Below are 20,017 nucleotides of genomic sequence, written 5' to 3' on the forward strand. Positions count from 1 at the left end.
GCCCTGAGCCCAAGGCATATGCTTAATGACTGCGCCACCCAGGCACCCCTACAAGACCTTTTTAACAATATCAAAATCTGAAAAATTGCAAGTTTTGTTTTGTTTTGTTTTAGTTTTAAATGAGTCACAAGATATAAAAGGCACTGCCCAATTTTGTTTTGTCTCTAAGGACTTCTTTTTTTTTTTTTTTAAGATTTTTTAATTTCTTTATTCGACGGAGATAGAGACAGCCAGCGAGAGAGGGAACACAAGCAGGGGGAGTGGGAGAGGAAGAAGCAGGCTCATAGAGGAAGAGCCTGANNGGAAGCCTGATGTGGGGCTCGATACCATAACGCCGGGATCACGCCCTGAGCCGAAGGCAGACGCTTAACCGCTGTGCCACCCAGGCGCCCCAAAGGACTTCTTAATTTATAAAGAAATATTGTCCATTCATAGCCTAAAATATCAAACTCATGGCATAGATACTTTTTATTTTATATCTGTCAAAGAAGAATTTTGGCTAGATATTAAAAAGTTAGTTTCTAACACAATAAACAATCTTCCAGCTTTGTCAACTCAAATCACAGATTTATTGGAATTTTTAAAAAGGAACTGATGTTTCCTATATTTCTTTGTTTCACTGTATGATACAGCTTACAAATATTTATGCCCAGTTTTCTGAAACAGACTCCATGAAATCTGTCCTGGATACAGTTGTTAAAATCATTCAGTGCATACATGCAAATGCAGTGAATCATTACAAGTGACTAGAAATGTTGAAAGAAGCAGAAGACAGTGAATTTAATGGCCTCATGACTTCTTTGCCAATACTCTTAGGTTGAGTGGTGGAAAAGTTTTACAACCATTAATGTACTGTTAACTCCGATTCCGATTTTCATTCTTGAAAATAAAGGAATATTTACCAAATATCCAATAATCAGAGATAAAAAATGGCAACATGATCTGTATTTTCACACCAATACCACATTGCATATAAATGAGCTAAATTTGGAGCTCCAAAGAAAGGAAAAACTTATCAGTGACCTGCCTAGACAGATGCAAGATTTGAAATTGAACTTGAAACTTTTCATAATAGAATCAAAATAATAATTTTTATAGTTTCCTCTCATGAGTCAATATGCAGAAGATTTTCATTGTAATTGAAAGCACTATGTAAACTGGCTGCAAAAACTGTAAGAAAAATATGAAAAACTTGATACTGACAAAAACCTACTTTTCAATCTGTCAATACCATTTTGAGTTCAATGTTAATACTAAGTTAACACAAGAGTTAATGAATTTATTTAACTTAGGCAGACATTGATTTGAAAATGATGTCTTTTGCTCTGAAGTCAAAGCAGTTATTTTCTAAAAGATGAATCAGTTTAATTAATGTGTACATGAATATTGAAGGAGAATGATTTTCAGTTCTGAGGAAACTTTTAAGTATGTTTGGAACACCTTAGGTATGTGAGTATACTTTTCCAACTATAACATTTATAAAATCAGACACTGCAACTATTCCCCATAAAAAACAATCCATCCAAATTTGCTGTGCTGTATGTGTAAAGTATACCTAATACAAAGAAAAGAATCTAAAATGTCACTTTATTATATTTTATAGTGATTATATGTTGAAAGGTAATATTTTGAGTGTATTGTGTTATATAAAGTATATTAGTAAAGGTAATTGGCCTGTTTATTTTTACTTTTTAAATATGGCTGCAGGAAAGTTTTAAATTACATATGTGGCTTACAATGTGTTGCTCTCAGACAGTGCTGACCTGGGGGAGTCGGTGAAAACTGCCTCCTCAGTAAATACTGTACTTAGGTGACTTCAAAGGCCTGGTGGGGGGCGGGGGGGGGGGTAGGAAGTCAGTCTGGGTCAATCACAGCTGCCCTGATCCCTGGGAGAACTTTTCGTCCTATCGGGTATGTAAGTGTTTGTCACTGTTTGCCATTGTCTTCCTGATTTTTCCTCTTCTGACTGTGAAAAGAAAAGAAAAGAAAAGAGGAAGGAAGGTCAGTTCTGGAAGCTTAAAGCCAGATTTCCTCTGGAAGTCTAGTCTGCCAGTTAACATACGTCAGAGTCTATTCAGAGTACCAAGGAGTGAAAGAGAATGCCTTTCTCTAGTAAGTGAAGGAAATAGCTTACAGGCTTTTGACCCCAGAACCATCAGAAACTCTGAAGCAGAGAAAAGGAGAGACCCTAAGGTTCTGGGGCCCTTTGAAGAGCTAGGACTTCTTTCTTTCTTCTTTTTTTAAAATTTTATTTGTTTATTTGACACAGAGAGAGAGAGAGCACAAGCAGGGGGAGTGGCAGGCAGAGGGAGAAGCAGATGCCCCACTGAGCAAGGAGCCCTATGTGGGACTCAATCCCAGGGCTCTGGGATCATGACCTGAGCTGAAGGCAGACGCTCAACCCACTGAGCTACTCAGGCACCCCAGGCTAGGACTTTTTGACACCCACAAACTTCATCTAAGAAAGTAAAATGTTGTTTTTGTAAAATAAGGAAAGTGGGGTTAGGAGAAGAAGAGATGAGTTGAAGTTTAATAGGTAAAGGATATTTAATTTGCCCTTATGTGTTTTATTTCTTTTTATTTTTCTCTAAAATATACAGGAATCACATGCAATGATTTGTCATGATTCATGACCTAAGAATTCATGTTCTTATTTTAATAATCACATTTTGAATGAATGAAAGAGTATGAATGATCAGATTGTTTGCTGCTTTGGTCATGCTTGGGAAAAGGTTTTGTTTGTTTGGGGAGGCAGAGTGCTATGAAGAAATAACCCATTTACCTAGCGGCAGATACACGGAATCCAGACATGGAAACCGGGAGAAAACAAACACTTTCTGGAACAAGCTTACAAATTCAGCCGAGGTACTCCATCTGTGTCTTAAGCAGTTCTTTGCCTGGCCTGGTGCTGGCCACCACGTAGGCGGCCAGCATCATTTGTTGGATTGAGTTGTAAAATGAGGTCATTTCCACAAAAAGATCTGCTGTCTAATCAGAAGACAGGGTGCAAACCGTAAGGAATTAAATAAATATAATTGGTTTTACTTTTTGTGTTTTTGTGATTTGTATTTATTTCATTAATGATAAAAACTTTCTCAGGTTTTTTTTTCCCTTCTTTCTTTTTTTTTTGAGAAAAGACAGTGGGTACACGGAACACAATACAGACATTGAATTTACTACCTGAATCACACTCTCCAAATATTCTCTGTAATGACTTGGAATCATTTTTACCCCACATGCATTATCCTAATTGAAATCCTGCTGTAAAGTATCTGCATGCTGGGGCCAGTAAAAACTCATCATTTGAACACAAGTCTGGGCAAGAGGACATGGGGTGCCCTGCAGTCTATCTTAGCTGTTTCCCCTGTAAGATGGCTTCTCTCTTGTTTGCCTTGTTGATTGCATTGTTTAAACTTGTGTGTTATCGCTATCATCTTCCCCACATTGGTAAGTGACAATGCCTTCTAAGGAAGTGGAAAAGCCTATGAAAAAAGTACATGAACCAGGTCTAGAAAACCCAATCACTAGAAAGAGAGGAGAACGAAAAAAGCATTTTAAGAGGAAGAAAGCAGGAAGAAAGGACAATATAACGTGTATTGGCTACTGAACAACATGGTAGCACAGAGCATTGTCCACACTCACTAATGAGTTCATTAAATGCAACTGGTGTTTTAAATCCATTATATCTTTCAGAAATGCTCCATGGATAGTTATGTAGATTCCTAAGAGTGGTTTAGTGATATATGGGAAAATTGATTAGAGTTTTAAGAAATGCTTTTTTATTCTTCTCACTTAAAATAAGAAAATATACGTTCAAGGTATTTGAAATTTCAATATCCAAAATATTTTCAGGAATGTATTGGATTTGGATAACACAGGATGCCAGAGGTCACAGAGTGAAAGCACAATTAAACGGTGTTATGAATAAATCTGGTTTGAAGTTTTCATATCTAGAAAGGCCTTTTAAACTACAAAGAATTTAATGCTTTCATGTCACTTAGAGATATTTGGCAAACATATGACTCTAGATAATGTTCAAGTAGTTGTGTGATGTTGAAATGAAGTTGGAATCCTAAATCAAAATTTAAAAAAATACATTTGAAAATTTTGAGACCTTCATAAACTCTTCTTTCCTCAAAAAAGAAAAACAAAATTGAGTGCAGAAGCCATAGTCCAGCCATGCACTGTTGTGGTTGTTCCTAGCTGGTTTCTCTACCTCTAGTCATCTCTGTCTCTCCCTGCCCCCGTGGTCAGCACGAAGCTCTCAGAATTTTCTGGTGAAACACTATTTAGTCATTACAGCTTCTGGTTGAGGAAACATTCCCATCTTTTTTTTTTTTTATGTCAGCTTAAAATGTCTCTTTCCAATGGCCAGTGATCAATGATCAAGGTCCCATCATGTTACTAAGTCTGCTTTAGCAGTTACCATCGCTCTGTTAGTCTGCCCTCTTTTGTATGTTACTGTGTGGTTCTTTCAAACCTCCTGGTTTGGCAGACCCTCCTGGGCTCAGTTAGGGACACTGTGCACAGCTGCCTTGTTCTGTTCAGTTCTCCAGTCATCTTGGGCACAGGTACAACAGGGACATATCCACAAACAGCTTCAAGCACAGCTCTGAGCACAGGATATGAGGTCAACTAATGTTTGTTAAATGAATGAATGAGTGTGGCGTTATCTGCTTGAGTAACCATTGTCAGCCTACAGGAGACTTCCATCTTTAATCATAGGCTGGACCAGATACCCTGAAATTTCCTGCTGTAAAACAAAATAAAATATAATTGACATCCGTTTAAATGCAAAGCTGAGCTCACAAGATAGAAAGAGAAATCCCTACAGGAATAGGAAAACAGTCATATATCTGTGTTCATGCCAAGCTGCTTAGAAGGGTTTTTGCAATTGATCAAGTGAAAGTTTTGGAAAGGACCATAAGAGAACATATAAAGCCCATTCAATATGGTAGCTGGAACCAAGGCCTCTGGAGAACACTATTGGTGCAACCATAAAACCTCCTTGCTTGGTGAAGGGAGGGTGAGAAAACAAATTCAGTCTGCTTCCGGATATATAAGGAGAATGAATACATCATTTCCTGACACACTTTCTGAAGCCCCACTAAAATTAGAGCAAAAAGATTTTTTTAATGAACAAAACATGAGAACAGAGCACAGGAAAGAATCAGTAATGGTAAAATATTGGAAGCTTAAAAACCTATGGAAGAGTAGTAACTGACTCAGAAGATAACTTAAAGCTCTTAATCCTATGTCTGCAATAGAGAAAGCTAAGAAACAACAGAATTTTGACTGCAGAATTCCCCCAAACTCGCAAATGGCATGAGGAATCTCTAGGGGGTGGAGGTAAATTTGAGGGCAAAATGAAATGATTGGTTGAAGGTCAGTTTGGTTGAAGAGTAGTTCGTCCCCAAATTTTCCACCCTGACCTACCTTGTCCCATCCTACCACACCATTGGTGACTGTTTCTTCCACCTGCAGCAAGACGATGAAAGTTAGTGGCCGATGGAAATAAAACACAAAGGCTCTAGACTGAGATACTAGCCCTTGTTTCAGGCAGGTGCGCCATTCTGATAATAAGAGTAGGAACTGAAAGCTGGGATTCCCTGGCTGCTTCTCCAACTAGTTCCCAGGTTCCAGGCACCTAGGACTAAACACCCTAAGGAAGGCAAAGGAAAACCTTCTAGGGCCTCTGGCAAGCACAAGAGGAAGGGTCTAAAGCTACTGATGCCAGAGTCCCCCAGAGATACATCCCAGCCAGAACACCCACACTGTGGAGACCACAGCTGGCAAGCCAAACCCCTTTCTCAGTGCTTCTAATCAGCTTGCTAGTGTCCCGTTCGTAAAGATGAGCACATACTCTAGCACCACCAGATGGCAAAGAAAGCCTCTATCAAGACAGACATAGACCAAAACAAAAAAGTAAATAACCAAACAGGAAAAAGAAAACCACTTGGAGGAAATGGAGACCGTACAGGAAGAAGAATATTTAGGGGGAAAAAAGGTACAATTATGAACATCCTCAGAGAGATAAGAAAAGATGTTATTTCCATAAAACAAAAATAGAGAGCCAAAAACAGGAAAAAAAGAGAAAAGAAATAATATTTAGTAAGCAAATTAAAAAGCATATCTGGAAATAAAAAATATTCTAGCAGAAATTTAAAATGTAATAGGAGTTGAAAATCACCCAGAATAGAGTAAAAACACATGATAGAAAATATTATTGAAAAGATAAAGCCAGGGGACTGGTTCGGAAAGTCCAAAATCCATACAGCAATATAATTCAAGATATCTTCCCCAAATGGGCAGGTAAGTGTTTCCAGAGAAAAAGGATGCATTGATCACCCAACATTATAGATGAACATAACCCACACCAAGGCACCTCATGGCTCCTCAGAACACTAAGGAACAAAAGAAAATATCCCACAAGTTTCCAGAAAGAAGAGAACATACCACATCCAAAGATCAGTTATTAGAATAGCAAGAGTCAGACCTAACAGCAACACTGGGACCTAAATGACAATGGAGTAATGCCTTTAAAATTGTAAAAGGAATCAATTTATAATCAATAATTCTTTTCTTAGCTAAACTAAGTGTGAGAGTAAAGACAATTTCAAACATATAAGGTCTAAAAATGTTTGCTTCCATCCAGGACTTTGATTTGCTGGTGAAGGATGCACTTGTCACAAATAAGGGAGGAAGCTCAGAAAGAGGAAGATGGGGCACAGGAAACAGGGAATCCAGCACAGGAGAGAAACAGAGAGACTCCCTGGGAGGAGGGTGAAGGGACAGCCAAGGATGAGACGGTGCTTTGGACGTAGATGGCCACCAGTCCTGCCTGGAGTGCATTTGAAGGCTGCAGCCATATTTCTTGAAGAAGATGCAATTGACAGAATGTTCGGTGTACCTGGATGTCTTGAGAGAAGAGTCCAATAATGGTGAAGAGTTTAGGGTTGAGTCAATGATAAATCCACAGGAACCTATGTGAACAAAAATTCAGGACTCTAGTTATTTCCAGAAAAGATAAACAAGGCTAGTTCAGAAAAGGGGAAAAAATTAAAGTTGCTTGATTCATCTATAAATAGTTTGTATAGTTATAAAATAGCTAATGCAGAAATAAATCATATAGGCCTGTATTAGGATATAACTACACAAAATGGACCCCTTACTGTCTTTCCTGGAATTGTGGGGACAAGGGGAGCGAATGGGATGATGGAGGAGGTGGAGTGAAAGACAACCCAGCCTCATCTGTCAACCCCGGGGATTTACATGCAATGACTAAAATGAAAAGTCTGAAAGTAGTAACGTAAGCATGTTATTTAGAAATATGGAGGTAAATCCCAGAAGAATTAGCTAAAAGAGAGGAAAGTGGCTGATCTGAAGAGGGAAAACAAGAGAAAAGATATGCTTGTTCTTCTTTTTTCTTTTTTTCTTTAATGTTTGGCAATAAATGTTATGAAATAACAGGAATTTTAAAACCATGTAGAAATACATTTGATAACATTTATGTGTTTATGTATACATATACAAGTATCTATATATATTTATAAATGTGTGTATGGATATGCGGTTTGATCTGTTTCAATTTCTATTTCTATCAGCTTTTCTACAAAGATAAATCACAAAGGAATTTTTCTATTTCTGCCTGGACTTTGAGTCTTGTGGGCAGAGGGATAGGAGAAACAAAAAAATGTTTCCCTAGAACTCTTAACCCTCATAAGGGTGTTGGGTAAGAATTCTTACTTTGGAAGATTTTTCTTACTATATATATTTTGGAAAATTTCACTTGCAGATGTATTCCATGCTACTAGCATGGTGTTGGCACATAGCAAGCACTCAATAAATATTTGCTGAATAAGTAAATAAATGTGTGAAGATAAAATTAAATTAGTGGTATATAAAAACACATATGACAAAAGGGGAAATACTTACTGGTAGACTTTGATAAAATTAATATACTTACTAAAAATTTTAAGTTAGTGTCTGTAATAATTGAAATGGAATGTAAAACTTCCAAATTAGTGTAAGGGAAAGAAGTTGAATTTAAAAAAATGACCCAATTGAATAAGTAATCACAGTAAATGTAAGTGGACTGAAAACTTATCAATTAAATGACAGAGATTATTAAAATGGATTTTAGAAAATCAGCTTTATACTTCTATCAAAGACACATCTTAAAGTAAGGATACAGAAATGTCAAAAGTAAAAGGATGAAGAAAGATATTTTAGGTAAATACTAATAGAAAGAAAGTTCATGTAGCTACATTAATATCAAGCAAAATACATTTTACTGAAAGAAATTACTAAAGGTTAAGAATATCATTAAATATTGACAAGTTTTCACTCACCATAAAAAATAACAATTCTATCCTTTTCTGTATCTACTAAAATAGTTTCAACATATAAAGCAAAAATTGATAGGACTACAAAAAGAAAATAGCAAAATGCACCTACCCAGAGGAACATTTTAATGCAATTCCCGCCAAAAATGATAGATCAAGCAGGCAAAAATTAGCTAGAAATAGATTTGAATGACGCAATTATCACATTTATTCCAGAGGCTATATATAGAACTCTGAATCCAGCAATTGGCAAATACACCCTGTGTTCAAGCACACATGGGACACTGATGAGAATTAAGTTTGTATTATTAAGCCAATTAAGCAAGTCTCTGTAAGTGAGAAAGCTATCATATCATAGATACTATCTTTTCTGACCAAAATGGAATTACACATTTCTTTAAAATAACATTTACAAAAACAAGTATGTTTGAAGATTTTTAAACATACTTCTAAAATATCCATGGGTCAGAAAACAAAAAGTTAGGAGCATTTGGGTGTCACAGTTGGTAGAGCGTCCAACTCTTGGTTTAGGCTCAGGTCATGATCTCAGGGTGGTGAGATTGAGCCCTGCCTCATGGGGAGTCTGCTTGGGATTCTCTCTCTCCTCTCCCTCTGCCCTTCCTCCCACTCACATGTGTGTGCACTTTCTCTCTCTCAAATAAATACGTAACTCTTAAAAAACACAAATGAACTTAGCAATTGGAAAGTACATAAATTTGAAGGATAATAAAATACTACATACCAGATATGTGTAATGAACAAAGGTGACATTAGTGGGAATTTTGCAGGCCAAAATGTTTCTATTAGAAAATAAGAAATAATAGAAATTAGAGAGCCAAGTGTCTTAAGAAATTACAGAATACTATAGAATGTACACAAAGAATGAAGCCAAAAGCTGATCTTTTTGAAAATCTTAAAACTGATTTTTTTTTACTAGTTTGATTTTTTAAAGAGAAAAAAATAATTAACATTAAGATTCAGAAATCATTTACAACTATAAATATAGGCTATGTTTTAAAATATTAAGGGAATAGGGACACCTGGGTGGCTCGGTTGATTAAGGGTATGATTCCTGATTTCGGATTAGGCCAGGATCCCAGGGTCCTGGGATCAAGCCCCCTGTTGGGCTCCCTGCTCAGCAGGGAGCCTGCTTCTCCCTCTCTTTGCCCCTCCCACTCCTAGTCTCTCTCTCTCTCTCTCTCATAAACAAATAAAATCTTTAAAGAAAAAAATCAGGACCAGAGCAAGGATGTCTCGTATCACTGCTTTCACGGAATATCATACTTCCTGTTCTGACCTGTGCAGAAAGAAAAAGAAATAAACGTTATAAGAAATGTAAAGAAAGAGATAAAACTGTTATATGCAAACGAACTTACCCAAATGGTTTTTCTGGGTAAGGTGATTCTAAAATTTATATGGAAGAATGGATGTTTAAGAATAGTCAAGACGTTTTTGAAGAAAAAGAATGGGGTGGAGCAAATTGGCACTGCCATATCTACACCCGAATTTATTTTGAACTATAGTAATTAAGACAGTGAGGTATTGGCACAAGGATAGAAATATGTGACTGGAATAGACCAGAAAGCCCAGAAATACAGAAAATGTGTCTAAGATTAAAATGGCATTTAAGATTGGTAAGGAAAAGATAGACTGTTAATTAATTAGTTCTGGGTCCATTAACTTGATTCAAAATAACAATTTGGATCCCAGTATCACTGCAATATCAGTATCACTTCCAATTAGATTAAAGACTCAATTCGAAAAGTAAAAGTTAAAATTTTTGGACAAAATCATAGGAAGATATCTTTGAGACTATGATACAGAGAGGAACTTCTTATACAAGATATAAAAGGCGCAATTCATAAAGAAAAAGATTGATAAATTCAACTACATTACAATTTAAAACTTCGATACAACAAAAGAAACCATTAAAAAAAAAGACAAGTCACAAACCGAGAGAAGATACTATAACATATAACTAATAAACAATATCCTGAAAAATACGAAGATCTCTTGAAACAACCCAACAGTTCTGTATGTGTGATATGTTTTGCAACACAAACATGCAATTAACATTTTTATCATGTAAATATATATATTCTAAATCTATAAATCCATATTGTATAGATTTAAAATAAGGTGTGGCTAGAGAGAGAATTAGTGGAATTAGTTGAATGGTAAAGTAGAAATAAAGAAATTATCTGGGGGCACCTGAGTGGCACAGTGGTTAAGCGTCTGCCTTCGGCTCAGGGCGTGATCCCGGCATTATGGGATCGAGCCCCACATCAGGCTCCTCCGCTATGAGCCTGCTTCTTCCTCTCCCACTCCCCCACTTGTGTTCCCTCTCTCGCTGGCTGTCTCTCTCTCTCTCAAATAAATAAATAAAATCTTTAAAAAAAAAAAAGGAAATTATCTGAAATGCAGTTCAGCTATTCAGAAGTAGAAACTGTGAATGAGAAATGGAAGGACATAGAGGACAGATTTAGAAGTTCTAATAAGTATCTAATCAGAGTTCCACAAAGAAAAGACTGAGGCAGAGGAAATATTTGAAGACCTAATAACTGAGTGTTCCCCAAAACTTATAAACAGGGGCACCCCTGCTGGAGAACAATTTGTGAATACTTTCTAAAGTTGAGCGTGTGCATTTCCCAACAATCCAGGAATCTTACCCCTAGGTGTGTATACACCACCAATAATTTCTTGCACACGTGTACAAGGTAACATGTACAAGAATATTCATGGTGTTAGTGTTTGTAATCGGAAAACACTGGAAGTAGTCACCAATATGAGAGAAGATAAATTATGATATATCCACATAATAGAATACCATGCATCACCAAAAATTAATAAACTGGAGCTATGTATGTCAACACAAAGAAATTTGCAAAGATACTGACGGATAAAACCAAGTTGAAGAAAGATATGGTTCGATGCCATTTATTTAAAAGATACAAATGTGTACTACAAAAAATATCATTCAGAGATAAATACAAATGTATTTGTATAAGTATAAAGAAATGCTCAGAAATAAACAAACACCAAACTCGGGATGGTGATTTCCTGTGGACAGAGTGAGGAGGGGAGGAGTTATGATCAGAAAAGGAGCACGTAGGGGTCTTTAATTGTATTGATAAAATTCTATCTCTTAGAGTAAAAAGCTCATAAGTTCCTTACATCACTCTTTATAGCCTTTTTTATGCCTGAAATGTTCCAAAATCTATTTTTTAAGCAGCTAAAAGGCCTTTGAGATATAACTGAGGATGTCCAAGAGGTGGGGCTATTTTAACCGAAATGTTAATATAAAAGTTTCTAGAGACATCTAAAGATTCATAAAATACAGTTTATCCATGGGTTATTCTTGACTCTTCATCTTCCTTTCTCCCCTGGAAGACACTGAATTTCCTCTGGACTGGCAATATCATATATCTTCATGGCACACATGTTCTCCTTTCTCCTCTCCACGTTCACTGTGTCCTCAGCTTATAAACATTCCTCAAGCCTCTGCTGTCCTTGATAAATAAATAAGGAACTCCTGCCACTTACACCTGCAGTGAACTCCTTGCCTTTCCTCTGGCCCAGAGTTCTTGGAGGAGCAGCTGATTCTTCCTACCTCCGGCCCATCACTTCTACTCGCTCTGTAAACAGCTACTATCTGGTTCCTGTCCACTCTCTGGAAGAGCTCCCACTTGGGTTACCACAGTCACTTGAAAGTCAAATTCAAAGTAACTTTTCAGTTTAATAGACACCGGCTGCGCTTGACGTTGCTGATCTCCGCCTGCTCTCCGAAGTTCTTTCATCCCCTTGGTTCTGCGATCCTCATCGTTTCTTGTTCTCCACACACCTCTTATTTCTCTTCCGTTTGCTTCATAATCTCTGAGTTAATCACTTTTGTTAATAAATCAGGTGACTGAATCTGCATGTGTGCGTTTCTGAATTCTCTCCTCCATTCACATCCTTGTTCCAGAACCACACAATCTTTTTTTTTCTATTTATTTATTTGAGAGAGAGAAAGAGAGAGAGAGGGAGGGCACATGAACAAGAAGGGGGGAGGGGAAGAGGGAGAGAACCTCCACACTGCATTGAGCAGGGGAACCCGAAGTGGGGCTCAATCTCGCGAACCAGGAGATTGTAACCTGAGCCAAAACCAAGAGTCAGAGGCTCAGCTGACTGAGCCACCCAGGCGCCCCCAGAACCACATGACCTTAGTTACTATATCTTCATAACTGACCTTAATATAGGATAACATAAGGTCTCCAGCTTTGTTTCTCCTCAAGACTGTCTTGGCTATCGTAAGGCTCTTTAAAATTTTCTTTCCCCTAGCTCTGTCCCCAAAACTTTTTGGAAATTTTTGAAATTCCAAAGTCTAAGAATATCTAACTTAGTTATTCTTTTTTTTTATATAATTTTTTTTTTAATTTGAGAGAGATAGAGACAGCCAGCGAGAGAGGGAACACAAGCAGGGGGAGTGGGAGAGGAAGAAGCAGGCTCATAGCGGAGGAGCCTGATGTGGGGCTCGATCCCATAACGCCGGGATCACCCCGTGAGCTGAAGGCAGACGCCTAACCTCTGTGCCACCCAGGCGCCCCCTAACTTAGTTATTCTTAATCAAGTTAAGGATTAATTTAGGGAACAGCTTCTTCAGAAACCTGCCGATCTTCCCGCCACACATGGCTTATGTTCCCATCTCATAGATACTCATGATTCTCAGGGCATGTTTTTTCCTAGAGATATTTTCGGGAATAATAATGATTATTTACGTGCTTATTTTAATTTTTATTCAATATCTCCTGCAACCCTATGCATTAGATACTATTATCCCATTTAACAGATCAGAAACCTGATATAGAGAGAAGTAAACCTACTTGCCTTTCACACAATTGGTAAGTTTCAAAGTTAGCACTCAGATCCAGGTCTGTCTGATTCCAAAGCCCGCTCTTGCTTTGTTTTGGCTTTCACGGCTCACTCCTCCTCTTCTAATGACACAATATAATCATCCCAGAATTTAAACTCAAGTTGTTAGAGATTCGATGTTCACTCGTAGGTTGTTAACTTCACAGCACATCCTAGTCAACAACCATAAGTAAGGGCTCACGATGTTCTCTTATTCTATATAAAAAGTACTGTTTATGTTTGAATTACTTATTGCTGAGTAACCAATCACCCCAGAACGTACTGACATAGAACAACAAGCATATCATCACACTCGAGTAATCTGTGGGTCAGGGCACAGCGGGAAGGGTTTGTTTCTGTTCCACCCGCTGCGGGGCCTCAGCTGGGGACCCCGACATGGCTGGAGGTGCCTTCATTTACATGCCCCCAGGGCCTGAGCTGGGACTCTGAAGGGCTGGGCTCAGCTGGGGCCCATCAGCAGGGCGCCTAGATGGGGCCTCTCCACATAGCAAGTGACGGCGGGGTTCCAGGAGAGGGATCATGTCAGTCCGGAGAGCAAGCATTCCCAGAGGACGTGGCAGGACCCTTTCTGATCTAGCCTCTGAAGGGCCACGGTAGCGCTGGCATCAACTTCTATTAGACAAAGCGATCACAAGCCAGCTCAGATTTTTTTTTAAAGATTTTATTTATTTATTTATTTATTTATTTATGAGAGAGAGAGGAAGAGAGAGAGAGCATGAGTGGGAGGGGCAGAGAGAGAAGGAGAGAGAGAACCTTAAGCAGATGCCACACAGCGCAGAGCCCGAGGCAGGGCTCGATCCCACGACTCTGAGATCAAGACCTGAGCTGAAAACCAAGACTCAGATGCTTAACCAACTGAGCCACCCTGGTGCCCCGAACCTGCTTAGATCTGACGGGCAGGAACATAGAGCCTGCCTCTTTGTGGCAGGAGTCTCAACAAATTTGGGACCATATCTTAAAATCACCAAAGTTTATAAAAAATATCAAGACTTTAATCATGTTTTTTTTAATTTCCGCACCCTGGTTTCTCTCTTTATAGCTCGTATCGGGTCTGGGAGTGATGTCTTCACAGTTCCCAGAGTTCTGTAGTCTCTCACAGTGTCCACAGTTGGATATATTCTGCAGGAGGGATGTAACATTTCTACGGGTCCCCATTACCCCGCACATCAGGAGGATGTGAGGTGGTATTAGAAACAAATTCTAAATCTCCCATTCCTCTCATCTGGAATTTTCCCATTGTCATGAACCATGAAAAAACAGGCATCATATGGTACCCGAGAAATGTAACAGGGAGTGCTTCCCGGGCTTAAGAAACTTTATTTTAAATTATGATAATAAGTAATATATGAGGAGATACTTAAACGAAAATAAATATTTTAATATTTCATTTGACTAGTACTGGGCTACCTGGAGTACTTAACTCACCACTTGTCAGCACCGTGCTCAGCACTTCTTTGATCTTTTAAGATTCTCTGTCCTTTCTCTTCAAAGTGTGGTCGTCAGACCAGCAGCATCCACATCACCTGGGAGCTTGTTAAAAACGCAGAATCCTGGGCCCCGGCCTAGACCTCTTGAAGCAGAATCTGCATTTTTAACAAGATCCCCAGGGGATTCGTGCACATCTGAAAGCTTTAACGCCCTGCTTCGGGAAGTAGGCACCATTACCGTCTGCCTGAAGAAACTGGCCGAAGGTGCACAATCTTGAGTTAGCCGAGCCAGAATCCAAATCCAGGTCTGACCGGCTCTGAGATCCCCACGCTCCTGACAACTACTCCAAAAGGCTTCACAGTAAATCCCATCACCCTGTTAGCGAGGGTTTTGCTCTCTGGACAACTGCCGTGTGTTTAAAGGGAGGTCATGAAAGTTTTCCAGATTCTGAAAAGAGAGAGACCTGGTTTCTCCACCAGAGTAGCATTGCTCCATCCCCTTGAGAACTGTCTGGCCCTCTGTCCCCCCTGAATGATCGAGAGCACCTTAAAGATGGGGCCATTGCCCTGTTTTCACATCTCTAGAAATTAACACAGAAGCTGGCACATCCCATAGGATCCGCTCCTTACGCGCTCGTTAATGAATCAACAATAGACCTGTCTGTTCAAGTGATCTGTGTAGATTGGGGACAGCTATAGGTTATATCTGATGCTATTTTGCAATAAAAGAAGGCACAGGGGCTCTCTCTGGTGTTTGTTCGGAGCCCAGACGTTCAGCTGCAGAAAACCAAGGCACGAAGCTGCTTTCGGCTTGTCAGGCTGCTTATCTCTCCACGCAGGCGGCCCCCAAACTCAGCCAAGCAATGGCACTTCCTGAGAAACGTGCTCCTTTCTTTCCCAGCTTCAGAGCTCAGCTCCTCTGGGGCTATAACGAAACTCCACCCCATCTCTGAAGGACAGGACCTGTGAAATGCTTGGGACACTTGATCCCCACGTTTCAGTGGTCCCACCATTTCTTTTCTTTTCTTCTTTTCCTTAATCGGTTCTATCTCATCTCTTCCTATGGAGAACTCTAAGGAGAGGAGAACGTGGACACCCAGCAGTGAATTGCGCTTAGAGCAAGCAGATGTCCTGGTTTGCCCAGGACAGACTCTGTTTATGCCTGCTGTCCTGGCGTAGTTTTTAAAAACATCCTCTTTCGCTGTCAAAAACGTCTCTGTGTGGATGATAAATGAGGTGGTCACCGGAGCCACGGGGACCTAGTGATGGCTCTGAAGTCAGCTCAGGAGCCAGAACAGGGCCAGTCACGCAGGCATCGGCTTTCTGGACTGGCCCATCATCTGCGGTTGGCTGCTGCTCTGAGCGCGGTCTGCAGGCTGCAGTCAGCTACCAAGCTGCCCAGACCCCACCCTGGCCCTCCTCGGTCAGCAGCAGGAGCTTCCTTGCCTCCAGGGCCTTGGTCTGACACCCTGCTCTCACCTTAGCTTCCCTCAAAGACCCCTGAGGAACTTCTCTTCCCCTAGCCCACGTCCTCCAGACCCTGGGCACCCAAATCCTTAGCTTTCAGTCTCAAGGCCTCCAGCTCCCCACCATCCTTCAGCAGAGGCCTGAATACCACGCCTGTCTGCGCACCACAGGGCTATTATTAGGGGGTAGAGTCAGAAATGCACACTGCAATCCCTGGTGGCCCTTTGATCCCCGAGCGGAGGAGAGAATCGCCGGAAGGGACAGCCCAGCCTGAGGTTAGATAGTCTGCCGCTCTTTCCTCCGGGCTCCGGGGGACTGCAGGCCAGCAGGAAGGAGCTGAGCTATTCTTAGCCGAGGTGTGGGAGCCTGGCAGGAGCTGCAGGCCCTGCCCCAAGGGTCAGAGGCAGGAACTGGCCACCCACTTTGGCTGCTCCCCCCTCTCCTTTGGCTGCCCCTCACATGAGGAAATGACCACCACCCTCCCCCAACCCATCAGCAAGTAAGGCCCAGTCTCAGGCCACCTCCCTGGTCCCCTCAGCAACAAGCATGGCTCAACCTCCCTCCTTCAGGTCAGCGTGTGGGTACAGCCACCATAGCAGTTCCTTCGTGGAACCCTATCGTTCCACAGATGCCAAGGCTGAGCTCCAGAATGGGGAGGTGATCTGTCCAGGCCCCCCTGGATATTCTGGGTCTGACCCAGAACTCTAACCAGTGCTGGGCAGGGTCCTAGGTGATGGGAGCAGTAAGGTTGGGCTAAGGTTTCCCAAGGCCGGTCGGAAGGCATGGGCTATCTGGGACAACATCCTCATAAGTCCTCGGGAAAATGACGAAAAATAGGACAAGATTACCAATTGTACTTTTGTAGAAGGGCTTTCTTTTGAGTTTATGCTCTTCTCAACTTAAGATTGTAAAAAAAATGACCTTATTTTAATGAAATGACCATACTAGCATATGATAATCCTATGTCAGCCCCTAACATTAAAACATCTTTTACTGATGTGTGAAGTAAAAATATATTTGTGAACCAATAAAGCAGAGAACACTGACAAGAAAATAAAGCCACAGTTCATTCATTCATTCAGGAGATATTCAGAGGGTCTACTAACTGACCTGCATTGGGTCAGGGCACAAGATACACATGCTTCCGCCCTCACACTGCTTACAGCCAAATGGGGATGACAAGTGACAAACAAGTAAATGTGTGACTGTGTAAAATGTGATAGGTGCTACGAGTGAGTTTTTTAAAGGATGGTGCTGTAAGACAGGAGAGATGGGACTGGGGGGGTGCTTAGTTTCAGTGGGGCGGTCAGGGAAGACCAGACGATGGGAAGGCAGCCGACAGAAGGCAATCAGGGAAGAGGAGCAGTCAGGCAAAGGGACAGCTGGGGTGGAGATCTGAGGTTGGAGGAGACCTCGGCAAGATTTAGGAAGCTGAGACAGCCAGTGAGGGGGAGAGTGGGCGAAGGGGCCAGCCCTAGAGCAGAGGCTGACGGGCAAGGTGAAGCCCAGCCCCTTCAGATCTGATTGGCCACGGTGAGCAGTTTGGATTTTATTTTAGAGCAAAGGGAAGTCATTGAAAGGTTTTCAGCAGGGGAATGAAATGTCCCGGTTTTAATTTTAAACATATTATCTCTGCCTGCTGTGTGAAGAAGGAACAGGGGAAACTCAAGAACGGTCAGAGGGAGACTAGATCAGACGTGGTTGGAATTCCAAGTGAGAAATGCAGGAGATACAGAGACGTGGTAGACTTTTCTCAAGATTATATTCTAGGTGTAAGCAAACACACACACACACACACACACACACACACACACAATGAGTCAGATCATTTGGCGAATTCAATAAAGTCATATGTTTGGACAAAGATTTTTGGAGACAAGAGTTGAGAACACTCCAGGACCTTCCCACTCCCTCTTCAGTCCTAATCCTCTGGCTTGACTATGGGGTCTTCAGATGGTCATTGCGCTTGTTCTCTTAGGTCAATACATTCTCAGAGACCCTGTCCCTGCTGTCCCCAACCAGTCCTCCCGAAGTTCCTCAGTTCGGATGCGGCCATCTCTGAAGAAAACACACATCTGGGAAGCAGCTGCCTGGCCACTCTCACAAAATCATCGTCTAATCCAGTTGAAGCTGGAGTGGAGGGAAGGCGTGGAGGACTAAGGAAAAACATGAAGCCTGTCCAAGATGGGATCTGGGTAGAGTATCAGGGGCACCACCCCATCTTTGGAGACATGCCTCCAGGGTAGCCCTTGGGATTTCAACTGGCCTTTGTGCCTTCCTCTGATCCCTGCGAAACCAGATGTGTCCCACAGCTGTGTACCATCTGCTACCCTCCACCCCAGAGGAAGCTACAATTTGGGGGTTAAGGAAGAGAGGCAAAGACAGTGACTCTTCTTTGGCTCTGGAGGGTGAGTTGTAGGAATGAGTCTAGACTTCCCACGAAGTAGGCAAATGGCCTGGAATCCATCTGCACAGTGGCTCCCCCAAAACTCTCTCCTGGCATGGAAAAAATGTTAAAGGAAACTCAATGTCTTGGGGTTTCCAAACTCCTTTCCTACCGAATGGTTCATAGACTCTGGCTCAGAGACTTCATCTTTCCTGTTCACTCTACTCCCTGCCCCTTTTCCTTCCTCCACACCCCAAGCACGTACACCCTGTTTCCAAACCCGGATCATTATAAGTCTAGTAGCATCTCGTCCGGCTGACAGGCAATCCTCCCCAAAGGAAGAAAACTGTACTCCCATCCAGTAGATGACATTATCAGCCCCCTCCCTGAGCTCAGAAGTTTGGTGCAGCCCAGACATATGGATCTTTTTAGAGACTCATGCAATTTGGCAACCCTGTTTCACACCCTCCGAGCCCTGCCGCTCTGACGCTGCTCTGCTGGGAGTGCACCAGGAGAGGGAAGGAGCGGATCTGGGCAGGCTCTACGACTCTTGCTCTTCCCTGGTCATTTCTCCTGGCAGCTCTCTACTCAATCTGGAAAACAAAAAGTGTTTCTTTCCTGGTTCAATCTTTGGCTGAAAACAGAAAGGAGTTGAGAGTGAGAGTGAGAGAGAGAGAGAGGGAAGGAGAGAGGGACAGAGAGACAGAGAGAGAGAGAGAGATGAGAGAAAGAAAGAACACAGAACGATACTGCTCAGTTTTCCAAGACAAAGACTGGGAGCCCCTCAACCAGCTGCATACTCTGCCTTGCTCCTCCTCCTCTTCTCCATCTCTAGTCGCTCCAAGGAGAGCTATTTGCATTCCCCAAGTGTGTGTGATGCGGCCGCTGGATTGTGCAGTGCACAACCTGAGTACTGTCTACTTCAGTCCTGCCTCCTGCATCAGGTAATCCATCCTGAGCCTCTGGTGAGTAAATTCAGCCTTGATCCATATGTTCTAAAATGATGAAAAATGCTTCTGTGGAGACAAAAAGAGGTCCCTGAACCTTTGCAGATGCACATTTGCCCCCCTTTTCCCAGCCAGTCACACAGGAGCCTGGACTGTCTTGGCAGAAAGGGAACTTTCTTGCTGCCCCTGGAAGAAAGAACGACTTTTCTGCTCAGAAAGCAGCAGCAAGAACAGCCAAGGAAAGTATTCTGGCACTCAGAGGTCCTCTCCCAGCATGAGACCTCTGGTGACCCCCCAACTGGGGAGTCTGTAAATTTTGCACCCTAAAGGGTGAGGCCATCTTGGATGAAGATGCTAAACTAGGAGGGGTCCCAAAAATTCACAAGAATCAGGCCATTCTCGAGCCATTCCCCGCCCCTGCCTCCAAGGTGGTCTCTTCTGGGCCCACAGAACCAACGCAGATGATGAGAGGCAGGAGAAATGAGAAGTGAGGAATGCTTTGCCTTTTTCTTTCAGAGCCAGGCCCGGACCAAC

The 20,017-nt window shown here is 41.6% G+C and overlaps 1 long non-coding RNA gene across 2 annotated transcripts; it reads right to left on the reverse strand.

The window, feature by feature from the left end:
* Positions 1–1,813: 1,813 nt before the first annotated feature.
* Positions 1,814–9,641, reverse strand: LOC109490704. 2 transcript variants are annotated; one of them, XR_002144071.2, is made up of 4 exons: positions 9,585–9,641; positions 9,088–9,145; positions 6,911–6,983; positions 1,814–1,966 (listed from the first exon to the last, which is right to left on the reverse strand). It is a non-coding gene; the product is annotated as an uncharacterized LOC109490704 (long non-coding RNA). The 2 variants fall into 2 exon arrangements; XR_004627307.1 differs by lacking the exon at positions 1,814–1,966 and having other exon boundaries at positions 6,658–6,983.
* Positions 9,642–20,017: the final 10,376 nt, after the last annotated feature.

This window comes from Ailuropoda melanoleuca, chromosome 8, assembly GCF_002007445.2.
Source record: "Ailuropoda melanoleuca isolate Jingjing chromosome 8, ASM200744v2, whole genome shotgun sequence".
In the NCBI taxonomy this organism is placed as follows: Eukaryota; Metazoa; Chordata; class Mammalia; order Carnivora; family Ursidae; genus Ailuropoda; species Ailuropoda melanoleuca.